The sequence below is a fragment of the Rhinolophus sinicus genome, chromosome 17, assembly GCF_057876585.1.
Source record: "Rhinolophus sinicus isolate RSI-liver-muscle chromosome 17, RSI-T2T, whole genome shotgun sequence".
In the NCBI taxonomy this organism is placed as follows: domain Eukaryota; kingdom Metazoa; phylum Chordata; class Mammalia; order Chiroptera; family Rhinolophidae; genus Rhinolophus; species Rhinolophus sinicus.
The window spans coordinates 95,076,511-95,090,719 of record NC_142517.1 but is presented as its reverse complement, the minus strand read 5'-3'; positions in this window follow the sequence as shown (position 1 = coordinate 95,090,719).

Here is a 14,209-nt window from a genome sequence, read left to right as displayed (position 1 = left end):
TTATTTTTAGCTGATTTGGATTTTATAAGGAATTCTCTTTGTTTTCTCTTTATATCCCATGATATCTGTGAGTCTTTGGGGAAAGGAATGAATTCTAAAATAAATAATTATTTCGCACTTTTGTTTGATACAAATTTTGCTTAAAATGGAGTGATTCATATATTTATAAAGGTATCTTAGTAAAATATATTAAAAGAAAAATTATTTACATAGTTTCTTGAAGTATATACTATGTTAACTTTGAAATTTTTCCTAAAGGAAATTGAACATAAAGTTAATGAAAGTAATTTCTTGGGTGAAGATTCTCTTATTAATAGAAAATAAAAATAAATATATAACATTCTTAATCAGTGTAAATAAAATTAGCTCTTTCTATATATCTGTTTAACAGAGCATTCACACTCAAAAATGTCTGGATGATTTTTGCTAAAATTTATGGCATATTTGGGATGGTTGCCTTAGTATATTCGTTCTACGACACAGGAAGAACTCGTATTAACAGTCTCTAATTGACTCTACAAGGTTTTTTTTTCCCCACCATACAGAATAAAGTAGCACATCATTTAAAAGATATCAGCAAGATAAAGTTTGAAACATACACTTATTTTAAATTTTGTTCTAATTGTATGATTATGGTTCCAAATTATTTCAAAGCAATCTGTTATTGTTTATTGTGCCTGTTGTACCTTGATGACAAATATGCAGAGCTAAAAATTTTAAAATAACAATTTAAAGAATCCAAAGATAGTCTAAAACAGAAAACAAATTGAGAGTGATAAAAGTTGAAAAGCTCAATTAAGGGCAAATGAAATTTATGTTCAACGTGAGAACAATTTGGCAGCCCTTAGAAAAGGGCACACATTCTCGGAGATAACCAAGGCTGACTGCAAAATGCCAAGAATGATTGAACGCAGAAAAAATCATCAGTCATCTTTCAGAGCCACTGAAAAAACAGTTCAAGATGTGCAACAGGGCAAAACACAGCACTTAAAGGAAATTGAAACCCAAGTACATCACGAAGGCCGCTAGGCTACTGATCATTTAAAACATACCGCGGGTGTTCAGATGCCATGAACAGAAAAGACAATAGGATTTCAAATATGAGCTTAGGCCCATATTTGCTACAGAATTTAACATCAGTTTAGTAAATAAAATTTTTCATTTTATTTTGTCTTGAAGTAGAACTATGTGCCTAAGTTAGGAATCAACACTTTTTTTAAGGGCCAGATAGTAAATACTTTAAGATTTTCAGCCATCTGATGATGGCTGTGTTCCAATAAAATTTTGTTTATCGCTCTAAAATGTGAATTGCTTTTATTTTTAACATTTCATAAACTATTCTTGGTGTGTTTTTTTCAACCATTCAAACATATAAAAGACATTCTTAGTTCATAGCCATGTAAAAACCAGCGGTGGGTTGGTTTTAATCTGTGGACTTTAGTTTTCTAGCCCCCGGAGTGAAGATATAAATTGTTATGATAGAAAGGTTATGTGGATTCAGCTATTGAGTGTATCATTTAGCTTTTGCTCAGTAACAATCCACCTCACAACTTTAACAACTAAAACAATCACCACTTACTGCTCTTGGTTTTGAGAGTCAGTAATTTGGACAAGGCTCAGGTAGATCATTCTGATCTGGGCCAAGACTCACTGTTCTCAGTTGGGTTCACTGTATGTCTGAGACCTCATCTGGGAGTGGGGGTTTATGATCGATTCGCCTAGGACTATGGAGACTATCACAGCTTCTCTCCCTCATTGGTCCCTCAGTGCCCAACAGGTTTTCTGGGCTGGTTCAGAGGGCAGTTTAAGGGTTCCACTAACATAAGAGCAAAAACTGCAGGGTCTCCTTAAGGTCTAGGCTTAAAAGACACACAATGCCACTTCTGTTGTGCTGTTTTGGTCAGAACCAAGTCACAAATCCAGCCCGATTCAAGGATCAGGAAAGAAACAATCTCTTGAAACGAGGCGCTGCAAAAGAATTATGGCCATTTTTCCAACTCACTACCCTGAGCTTCCAAAGGCCTTTAAACAGTTATTATTAGAGCAACATCTGAAATTGAAGCAATTACAATTATGCATTACAGCGTACCACCACAGATCACAATGGGATAGAATGAAGAGGATTCACATTTGTCCCTCAAAAAACAATATTATAGAGTCCTTGGAATTATTCATTTGCTTTCAAATGTCTTTCATTCTGAACATCAATTTTGCTATAGCCTTTACTATATTATAAGTTTAGTTCTTTAATGACAGGTGTTGATTTATAATTGATCTGTTTTTCCTATGGGCAACTCTGCGTTAATTACTTCAAAGTAAGTAGCAGCAGATATTTTTCACTACCCCAGATAGTAGAATGACAAAATTTTATATAAAAGAGCCTTGTTAGAAGGATGAAAATTATAACTCCTTTATATTAATTATAAAAATTAGAGAAAATTATTCAAACATCAACCTTTCTATTTTCAGTATTTTAATTCAATGTTATTTATCAGTGGTTAAGATTTAACCCAACAAATGGCAGGTGCTTACAGCTAGATCTTTTGTTTGCTTTTTTAAAAAGTATTAATGTAAGCCCTTCATATATAAAGAAGAATTTTTCTTAAAGGGCATGTAATTTTGACACAAAAATCCTGAGGTTTAGAGATATTACCACGTTTCCTGGAAAATAAGACCTAGCCGGACCATCAGCTCTAATGTGTCTTTTGGATCAAACATTAATATAAGACTCGGTCTTATATTATATTACATTATATAAGACCTGGTTATATTATATTATATTATATTATATTATATTATATTATATTATATTATATTATATATTATAACTTGTCTTATATTAAAATAAGACCGGGTCTTAATTTTTGCTCCAAAAGATGCATTAGAGCTGATGATCTGGCTAGGTCTTATTTTCAGGGAAACACAGTAGTACAACGATGCAGACTTTTCTTGCTTGAATTTGGAATTTACACATGGATGCTCCAGTGGGTGGTACCAAACCTATCTAGGAAATTAAACTTGTTCTACTAAGGAAACAATTCAAATCCATTCTCCCCACAGACAATCACCTTTTGGGTTTGGCATACAGTGTAGTCATTAGATGTTTTTGCTAAAAATTCTCTCACTAAAACCATTAAAGTTATGTAGTTTATTACTGTTAACAAATTCTTGAAAATCTATGATTTTTCTGTGAGGAATCATCATCAAAAATGCTATAAAGTTAGAGCAAAAGAATCACCCTTTTAATTATAAACTGAACTTGGAGGGGTAAAGAAACAAATTATATCTAATTAGGCATTTATGTACAATTTTAATTATGTATAAGGGTCAATTTGCTGGAAAAATTTATTCTTAGGATGACATTTTCATTTACTTTATTGCTGATATTTTCTTTTTTTTTATTGTTGCAAAATTTACTTGCCCATATTATCGTTAAATAGTGTTTCTGTAATCTGTTATAGTGCAACACACAATCCTTCTCCCCTCCCCGCAAAAGTTAGTGGCATTTATTTTACCCATGAATCTGTAATTTGAACAAGGCTTGGCCGTGACAGATTATCTGCTCGACTTGGCATCAGCTGGGGTAGTTTATAGGCTGGGTTTAGAATCAGCTGAAGGTTAGCTCACTTACTTACCTGGTGGTTAAGGCTGGTTGTTGGCTTAGTTGGGGCGGTCAGCCAGAACACCTACTGTGGCCCCAAAAGATGTCCACACCCTACTCCCTGGAACCTGTGAGTATGTTAGATTACCTGGTGTTTGTGTCTCCCTTCAATTTTCTATGTTGAAGCCTGAATTCCCAGCGTGATAGTATTTAAAATGGGGACTTTTGGAGATAATTAGGTTATGAGGCTGAAGCCCTCATGAACACAAATAATGTTTTTATAAGAAGAGACAGAAGAGAAATGAGCTCATTCTTCACCATGTCAGGATAGAGTGAGAAGACACCCATTTGTAAACCAGGCTGGTACTTTGATCTCAGATTTCCAGCCTCCATAAGAGTGAGAAATGCATGTTTGTTGTATAAGCCACCAGCCTATGATACTTGGTTATATCAGCCTGAACCAACTAAGGCACATGGAAGAAGGTAATTATGGTTGCAGCTGCAATTATGGTTACTAACAGCAGGCCTTGAGATGGAGAGAGTATTTAGAATTATTGAGGTGAGCTATACCTAACCACATGAGTCCTTAAAAGTGAAATGAGAATAAGGCAGGGAAGCAAGGATGATTCAACGTGAAAAGAACTTGACCCACTCAATGGCCTTGAAGACAGAGGAATCAGACAATAAGACAAGGAATGTGTGCAGCTTCTAGCAGCGGGAAAAACAAGGAAACATATATTTCCCTAGATACTACAGAAAGGACATAGCCCTGCTGGTGTCCTGATTTTAGCATAGCGAATTATGTTTTAGAATTCCAACTTACAAAATGATAGGATAAAAAATATATATGTGCATTGTTTTAAACCACTAAGTTTGTGGTAATTCGTCACAGCAGCAGTGGGAGAAAAATACACCTATGCAAGACCTCTCCATGACACCTGGATTTCTTCACAATATGGGGCAGGAGTTCCAAAGGTGAGATTTCTGAGCTATAGGGACAAGTGCATGTTGTATTACCTTTTACACCCATGATTCCAAAATCAAGCAGCATGACTTCTGCCTCTATCTCTCAAGACTGTCATAGTGTCCCACTCAGAGTCCCTAGGGGACCAGACTCCACCTACTGATGGGGAAGTGGAGAAGTTCTGGAAGTGTACATGAAGCCAGAAATGTTGAAGCAGCCATATTTCAAAATGGCAATAGTCCAGAAACACTTTATTTCTTTCCCACGTTCACAAATTAATCTATAATTTGAGTAATCTCAAGGAACTTTATCTTTTGTTGTAGTCAAATAAAAAGTCTCAGATATCTTCTAACGCAAAATCCTTGGTACAAATTTCTTTCCCTTGTACCAAGTGACTGATGCATAAAAACCTGCCATGATAAATTAATTATATGAAGAAAAGTGTGGTATGTGTGGTAAACTAAATTCGAAGGTGGTATAGATCCACTTCATCAGCAGTCACTGACTGCCACCGCCACACTCAAAGTGACTGCTAGTGGTGAGCTGGATGGTCAGGTGGTCCATCACCAATGATGGCACCATCTCACACACACTGGTTAGTTCCAGGGGAACCATCTATGCAGCAGTAGGGACATTTGAGGACCCAAACCCTGATTCCAGCATATCTCACCTGTTTTCTTTGTCTACCCACTCAGTATTGTTCTGCCCTTTAGAATGTCACACATAGTCCCAGAGCCTCTTTTCTTTGCCTGAGCCCTGCTCTGGTGTTTTTGGTCTGTGCCTTTTACTCCAAGTTCCACCCTTTCTTCCTGAAGCCATGGTGTTGCTGCCCTTTTGAACCTGTCCTTTTTTTCTTACCATCCACTAGTTTTCATTTAGTTTTGTGCATTACAAAATGTAACAAAGCTATAGAAATGTACAGCTATATCAGGTATGCATGTACCTGCCACCTTGATTTAAAAGATGTGATTTTTTTCCCCTCATTCTTCCTTCAAATCACTTTTTTAAAAAATAAATAAAATGAACATGTTCAGCCAAAGCCTTTCATCCTTTCTCTACCTTCCTTTTCCACTATTCTGAAGTTGATTTGCATCATTCCCATATGTGGCATTATATTTTGCATATTAAAAATATATATTATACATGTATATTAGATACATATCCACTGTTTTCTGTTTAATACATTTATTTAAAAAAAACAAAAGAAATGATTAAGTAAACAACAAACATATAATACTTGAAGAGACAGCAAAAATTGTGAAAGTGTTATATGAATGAATAAAATTTGGAAAACACTTTTTTATTTTTCAATGTAGCTATCTTCAGAAGATTGTAGAAAAATAAGCCATAGCCCGCTGTTATCATTTTAACAGTGGACACTTTCTTACAAGCATACCCGTCACTTCTAATGGATCATGAAATTCTTTCCTGCTAATTCTAAACATAATTCTCCTCCAACATCATGCTCCACTCAGCCACTACTAATGTGCAATATTAGATGTGGAAGTCAAAATCTATTTGCCAACCTTAACATGAACTTGTTTTTCAGAACTGTGGCTGAAAAAAGACTTAAAGTAGAGCTACATGCATTGAGGGCACAGCAGGAAAGTGGATGATAGAGAGAATAGAGTCTGCAGTTACCAGCCATAGCAGGCCAGAAAGGGCAATGAGGGAGCTGGGTGTCCACGGCAAGAGACTAGAAACAAAACAGGAAAAGAGGCAAATCTGACAAGGTAGCTTTCCTGCTTCCAACTACCTAAAGGCTTGCTGTTTCTTCACAGGATAAAGTCCAAACTCTTTAGCTAACATTGCAGACCTCCATGATCTGGTCATGGGCTACCAACCCCAAACATTCATCTTTAACAGTCACCAATATGCCTTTTCTCTCGTATTAAATCTTTGTTCTCATCACTGCAATACTTGACTATTTCACAACATTCTGTGTATCCTCATGTCTCTGAGAGTTATCTCGGCATCTCTTTGTGAAGAATCCTGCCTACTGTGTTTCCCCGAAAATAAGAGCTAACTGGAAAATAAGCCCTACCATGATTTTTCAAGAGGACATCCCTGAATATAAGACCTAATGCGTTTTTTGGACCAAAATTAATATAAGACCCAGTCTTATTTTCGGGGAAACACGGTAGATATCTTGCCCCTGCCCTGCTCTTACCCCACCCCAACTCATTCTATTCTTTCCCTAGAAAAGTCTGCTATTTCTTTAGACATCAGTCCACAGGTAATTCTCATGGTATCTGCTCCCCTTTCTGATTTTCCTTAGCACTTTGCTTATTCCTCTGGTTTGACAACTCAGGCTGTGTAGTGGTTATTCATTTCTTGGTTCCTAGTTTAGGGAACATGACTAGTTCAGAATATCCACAACCTAACACCACTCATAGCACTAAATATTTGTTTTTAAATCAACATTTGTCTCAGTATTATCCAAGGAAAATCCTATTTTGATAATAGCAAATGCTTTATCAATGACAAAGAAAGATTGTAATTTTTAGTATTATGCATAGCTCCCCCAACCAGAGGCTATGATTTGCTTCACTAAGTGGTATAAACAGCACTGGGCTTTCCACTTGTGGTCCATTGTAAGAAATCAAAGGTGGGCATGTTAACTTTTTTGAATAATAAAATCATACATCAGAAGAAATCTAAAATATGGCATCCATTTCTCTATTTTCAGACAGAAGAACCGTCTTCTGAAAAGATGAATTTTAGAAATAAATGAGGTAGTCCTTCAGTTAGGTTGATTTCTAGATCTGGTAGATTACAACATGTTTCCTGGTGTCTGTGGGCATCAAGTAACAGCGAAAGCAGTTACCTCTTTGGTTTAGGTTTAGGCCTGATTAAATTTTTTAATGACTAAGAATGGTTGTTTAGCATCAGAACTTATTTTGTTCTCTAAACATTTCTGCTTCCACAATCTAAATTTACTGCATTCATCATAACTCAATATGATGGTAGGTATAAAGTTTGCACACTTTGCTACCCTTTGTAGAAAAGCCTTGCCTTGAATGTGACCCAGTGTTATTTACTGTCTCATCTGGGATCCAGATACTCTCCTATGATCTGTATCGCTGCTGGAGACATAAGTTTGCTGTGGTGCAGACCTCTGTCAAGTTCAGACTAAGTTTTTGTCTTAGATTTTATTAATCTAGGATTACTCATATTAAAGACCACTTGAAATGATCGTTTGGTTCCATAATTAACGTTTCCCCTTCCTAAAATTAAGCAGATTAAACACAATCCATACTGCGATCTGCATTGGCTAGTCATTTGCTCCCATGAGCATTTCTGAATGTCACATTTTAATTAAAGTGATGAGATGCTTTTAGAACTCTGTTTTAGTGTTCCAGCGGTTCCTGCTATAATTCTCAGAAAAAAAGAAAAAGAACTTCCAGAATGGGCTCGTGTCGAGATAGTCTTACTATCTCAAGACAAATGAAGCTTTCTCTCCCCCCTCCCCCCTTCCTTTCCTGGTACATCCTTGGGGGAATCTTATGACCTGAACATCTAACACAAGGATATGGGTAAAACCTAATATCAGAGTGTTTTTCAAAAATCTAAAGCAGCATTTTTTTTTTTTTTTTTTTTTACCTCAGTTCGTTAAACTGAGGCTGAATGGTAATGTTGGGAAATGATTAGAAAGGTCATCATACAAACAAAAAGAATCATAAATTATGTTGTCTTTTATAATTTTCCAAATAATTTTGAAACTCATTTTGCATGTAGCTGAATAATACAAGCAATGAATAACTATCACTTATCTTTCCCGCCAGACCTGTTTGCTGTAGAAAAGAAAAAAAAAAAAAGCCAAGTGTGAAAATGTAACAAGGGACACAAGATAAAAATAGGAACTCTAAAATGCACTTCTGAGACTTGATTTTAGCATTTGTTAAGATACCTGAAAAATCTTCTTCTATGCACTAACATTATTTACAGAGAAGCATATCTGATTAGCCTCCTTTGCAAGTTTTTTAACTTAAAAACTATTTTGTACTGTTCAGATTTTTTTTCTAGAATAATCACTTCATAAATAGCTAACATTAAAAAACTATAAAGAGCCCAGAATATAACAGTGGATCTTTGTTGCTTAGCCCTATGTACTTGAGACTGTTAATCCAAATTTGATTGCATGAAATAGTCAAGAAACTGTAGCATGCTCTCTTCCTTCTTGCCTTGATGATAAGATGCCTTAATGGATGACTACAGATCTGGGAGCAGCAGTGCATTTGTTTGTTTACATTTTACCAACCAAACAAATCTTGGAAGGTCAGACCAGATAATGTTATCATGAAGTACCAGTATGACCAAGACCATGGGTTTACAATCTGCTGTCTTTGAGCCAAATCTAGTCACCAACTTTTTTTTATATAGCCTGAAAACTAAGAATTTTTTTTTTTTAAATTTTTTTAATGGTAGCATTATAATCAAAAGAATAATATTTTATGACCTGAAAATTATGTAGTATTTAAATTTCATTTGCCATCAATGATGTGCGTTTTTGGAATATAGCCACACACATTTGTTTGTGTATTAGCTGTGACTGATTATTCAGTACAGTGGGGGAGTCGATTTCTTACAACAGAGACTTTGTGGCCCTCAAGCTGAAAGTAGTTATTATGTGTCCAGTTATGGACTGAACTGTGCACCCCCACCCAATTCATATTTTAAAGCCCTAATCCGCAATGTGAGTATATTTGGAGGTAGTGACTTGAAGGAGGTAATTGAGGTTAAATGAGGTCATAAGCGTGGAGTCTTAATGCAATAGAACTGGTGTGCTTATAAGAAGAGAAACAAACATCAGGAATTTGGACACATAGAGGAAAGGTCATGTGAGGACACAGCAAGGAGGGTGCCATGTGCAAGCCAAGAAAAAAGGCCTCGGGAGAAACAAAGCCTACAGGCACCTTGATGTTGGACTTCCAACCTCCAGAGGTGTGAGCAAATAAATTTCTGTTGTTTAAACCCTCCAGTTTGTGGTATTTTGTTAATGGCAGCCCTAGCAGACAAATACATGGCCCTGTACAAAATATGTACCAATGCCGGATCAAGATGGAAGGCACAAAACTTTAAATTACAAGCCACATCTAAAGACCTGAGGAACTCACAATATTTATCTGGTACTACACAACACAAAGCAAAAACCCTAAAAGATACAACTCAAGTAGGAAAAAATAGAGGATAATACAAGAAAGTGCCTTTCTACTGGCACTGTTATGGAAATAACAAATTCGGGAGAGAGGGGCTTCTGTGATTCGGAAGTTACACGGCATCCAAAGTCTGGTTTAACCCTTCTCTCTGCGTATTGTTTATGCCCTGCAAGTGTATGTGTGTGTGTGAATTATATATATGTTTGTTTTTTTAGGTAACATGACAAACAGTCTTCTGAGTAGGAGGTTTCTATTGTTTTCTCAATTATATTTTTGATGCTCATCTAAAAAAATTCATATTTGTGTCTGAATTATTTTCATTTTTCTAATATTTTTAGTTATGCTTGATTTTTAAAAAAATATCTAATTGAAATACAGATGGTTTCATTTTTTTGTGTACCCGATATAATATTTTACTCTTTCTCCTTTCCTTAGGAAGCATGAATCTGTGCCAGAAGCACATAGAAATGTAGCTCAGAGATGATTGATAACAAATCAAATCAAAGCTAAGCAGCTCACTTTTCAGATAGAGTGCTCTCAAGAAGTAGAAATCTCATGATATTTCAGGATGGTTAGGAAATCAGAAAACTATGCCTATGGCTGAGTTTGGTTAAAAAAATGAACAACAAAACAAACACAACCTTTAAATGATTTTCACTATATTGTATATTGGTGACTATTTTGTTTTCAGTTAGAAAGAAGGAAACAATCTATTTTCTTGTTCATAGACACATAGAATATAAGGAATTGGAAACAATCTTGGTAATCATCTAATATAGTTCATCCTTATAACTTTACAAATGAGAAAGGATTTTGAGTAATTTGATCTATGTCTTTGTTAGCTAACAGAGTCTAGGTTACACTGTAGTGAAAACCAACTCCAGATCTCAGTACTAACAAAACTAAGATATTTCTCCTTCATTCTACAAGCTCAAGTGGGTGGGCATCATATTCCTTCAGGGCTTGGGGCTGGCAGAGGCTCTGTCTCAACACAAGCTTCCATGAGCACAATGTCAGAGAAAACAGAAGGCTGTCTTCCACTTCCGCCAAGGCCAGCCACAAAACCACATGAGAACCACAGAGGACACAGGGACATGCAGTCCTACTCTGTGCCTAGCAGGATAACTAAAATGCATATGATAACCTCAGTGTCTGCCACAAACTCCAGTGTTTCTCGTGTGTTACTGGTTACAACTAAGGTGACAGCTACCAGAGACCCTGGGCAGTGGTGGGATATAACTATTATATGCATTACAGATCTGACAAAAGTACACACAAATCGCTACATAAATTGTGAAATATAACGTAAGTTATATTTGTGTGTGATTATGTAAAAATTGTAACTTTTTTCATTAAACCAGAAAATACAAACAAACAAAAGCTATGAGAGCTAAGTTGTCCACCAGTGTCGAAAGTTAACAAAAATGTGACCTCTTCCAAAATGATGATTCATTATCACAAACTGAAACTCATGTAAAAATACCTTCTCCCATACCCTTGAGATTTTATTAAGTCTATGCTGAGAAGAAGACTCAGCTTAACTAACTTGCCCCAAATCACACAGCTCTTAAGCATCCAAAATCAATGCTAGTACTGTATTGTCCTGTAGATCAAGGTTCTACTACTATACTACCTTATCTTTCAACAGGTAGCTAAGTGATTCCAGCAGGGTATTAATCTATGCCATGTCTGAAAATGTCCAAGAAATAATGTCCTGCAATGATATTTATGGAATTACATGTCAGTATGAAATATAGATGACTTAACCAACTCACATTCAACATTTTTGAAGACTTCTGTGAATTATATTATTGCAATAGCTTTGTCATTACTGTGCTAGGTTATCTTCATTGCCTTTTAATATATTTATTCATTTTCTTATACATTCTAGGACTACGAAGTGATTTATGTAATCTGTTTTTTTATGTCTATTTATGTCGATGTCTGTTACTTTCCTGTGGCAAACCAAAACAGATAACCACAAAATGGGTGGTTTAAAACAACAGAAATTAATTCTCTCACAGTTCTGGTTGAAAGAAGCCCCAAATCAAGGTATAGGCGGAGCCCCACATTCATTGTAGGCTCTAGGAGAGAAATTTCCATGCCTCTTCCAGCTTCCAGAGTGTGTCTCAGAATTCCTGGATGTTCCTTGGGTTGGGATCATATCACTCCAATCTCTGACAATCTCTGACTCCATCTTCACATTACATCTCTTCTTTGTTTATGAAATCTTTCCTCTGGTTTGTTCACTTGTCATTGGATTTAGCACCCCCACCCCGACCCCAAATAATTCGGGAAAATCTCTTAATGTCAAAATCCTCAACTTAATTACATCTGCAAAGGCCCTTTTTACAAATAAGTTATAATATTCACAGGTTCTGGACTTGAGCAAATCATTTTGGAGGCCACCATTCAACTCACTACAAGGTATTTATCATAGCACGTTTTTGTCTTTATTCAATTGTCACCTGGGGAGTAAAAGACAAATCTGTTTCTTAGTTGGACTACAAAATAAACATTTGAAGAAGGGGGATTTGGAAGAGGGGAAAATCCAAAAAGAATGAATCAAAATATAATTATCTGGTTCTGAGTCCTGAGTTATTCTTTAGTATAGGTTTATAAAAATAATTAAAACAAAAAATGGTTAATAAACCATTGATAAGAACCAGGTGAAGAGAACCTGCAATTTGTTCACTAGCGGCAAATTGAAAGAAACCTATTTGATTGCTAAATATGAACTAGCCTTGCATAACTCTGGCGATGAGTTTGCATAGTGAAGTGAATGTACAATTTCAAGATGATACTTCCTATGAATAGTGAATATTTGAAAGGGCTATAAGCTCGCTCTCTCTCTCTCTCTCTCTCTCTCTCTCTCTCTTTAGGATTTTGAAGGAAGCAAGCTCCTCATACTTTAATGGTACTACTGTGTTTCCCTGAAAATAAGACCTAGCCAGACAATCAGCTCTAATTCATCTTTTGGAGCAAAAATTAATATAAGACCCGGTATCATATCATATCATATCATATTACATAAGACCGGGTCTTATAGTAAAATAAGACCGGGTCTTACATTAATTTTTTGCTCCAAAAGATGCATTAGAGCTGATTCTCAGGCTAGGTCTTATTTTGGGGGAAACACAGTATTATTAGAATTGACACTAAAGTTAAATCCCTTTTTCCACAGAAATGTATAAAGGCTTGGGGTAAAATTTTAAGTTTTGAATGGACTACCCAAAAGTTACTTCATCTTTGTCAAGCCTTAGTTTGCAATCTATACAATGCATACTATATAATAATGATACTACTAACAATAACAATGATGTTAATAATAAATATCTACTTTTTAGAGTTTTTTAAACCTAAATAGGATGATCTATGAAAAATGTTTATCCTCAGTTAACAAAAGAATGCTCCATAAGTGGTACTGTTATTATTATTATTATTGATTATTGTCATCATCATTGTAACTAAGATCCTATATGCTAAAATATATATATTTTAAATATTTTACAAATCATGGAGCTAAGAAATATTAGATTCCAGACAAGAACTCCAGCATTCTAAGTTCCTGTTTGGAAAACCTTTAGCTACACTCTGTGATTGACATATATTTTAGCAGCTTGAAGCATGCATCTATTACACTTCCATTCTATTTTATAATAATTAATTATATCTCTGTTACGTGTAATACAACAACAGGCATTTAGAAAATATCAGAAAGGTGGTTTGTTTTGTTTTACGCACATTTTCAGTAACTCCATTCTAACTGTAGAGTTATTCAATAAAGACCCAACATATGAACAGGTTGATTATATCTGACAGCATTTAATTCAACAGAGCTTGAGGAGGAAGAAGCCCTTGAGGAAGAAACCATAAATCAGTAAAGTCAAATACAATAAGCTGGTAGTATGATGAAAGTAGAAGAATAATTGTAAACACATTTAATAAGCAGATTAAACACAAGGAGGAAATTGTTAAGGAATTCTTAATGATTCATGTTGATGGAATGCCTGAATAACAAAGCAGACAATTAATCAAAGACAAGGGGAAATTAATGTTTGTGATTTGTGGCATGGAGTTGGAGGTCTAGTAAGAAAGAAAAGTGAAATCACCACATCAAAGGAGAGAAAGACAGAAAAAAGATATGGAATAAATACTGTTGTTTTCCTTAAAACAAAAAGTTGGTGGCCTGCAGAAAATCTTTAGGTCAAAATAACTCATTACTAGCCACTAAACCCAAGATAAGTATTTAAAATTATCTGGCTGCTGAAACAACCGAAAGCAAGGCATGGGAAACAGTATACAATGTTAGCAATTACATGATACCATTTGTAACAATTGTCTGGCTCTCCATCATGTTGAGGCTTGCTTGGACTAAAAGTTCTGCCCAGAGTAACTATGGTCTGCTTGAAAGACTTTCCCTGCACCTTCATTCATTATTTTCTAAATTTCCTCTCCTAGAATGGTGCATTTTACGCACAAACA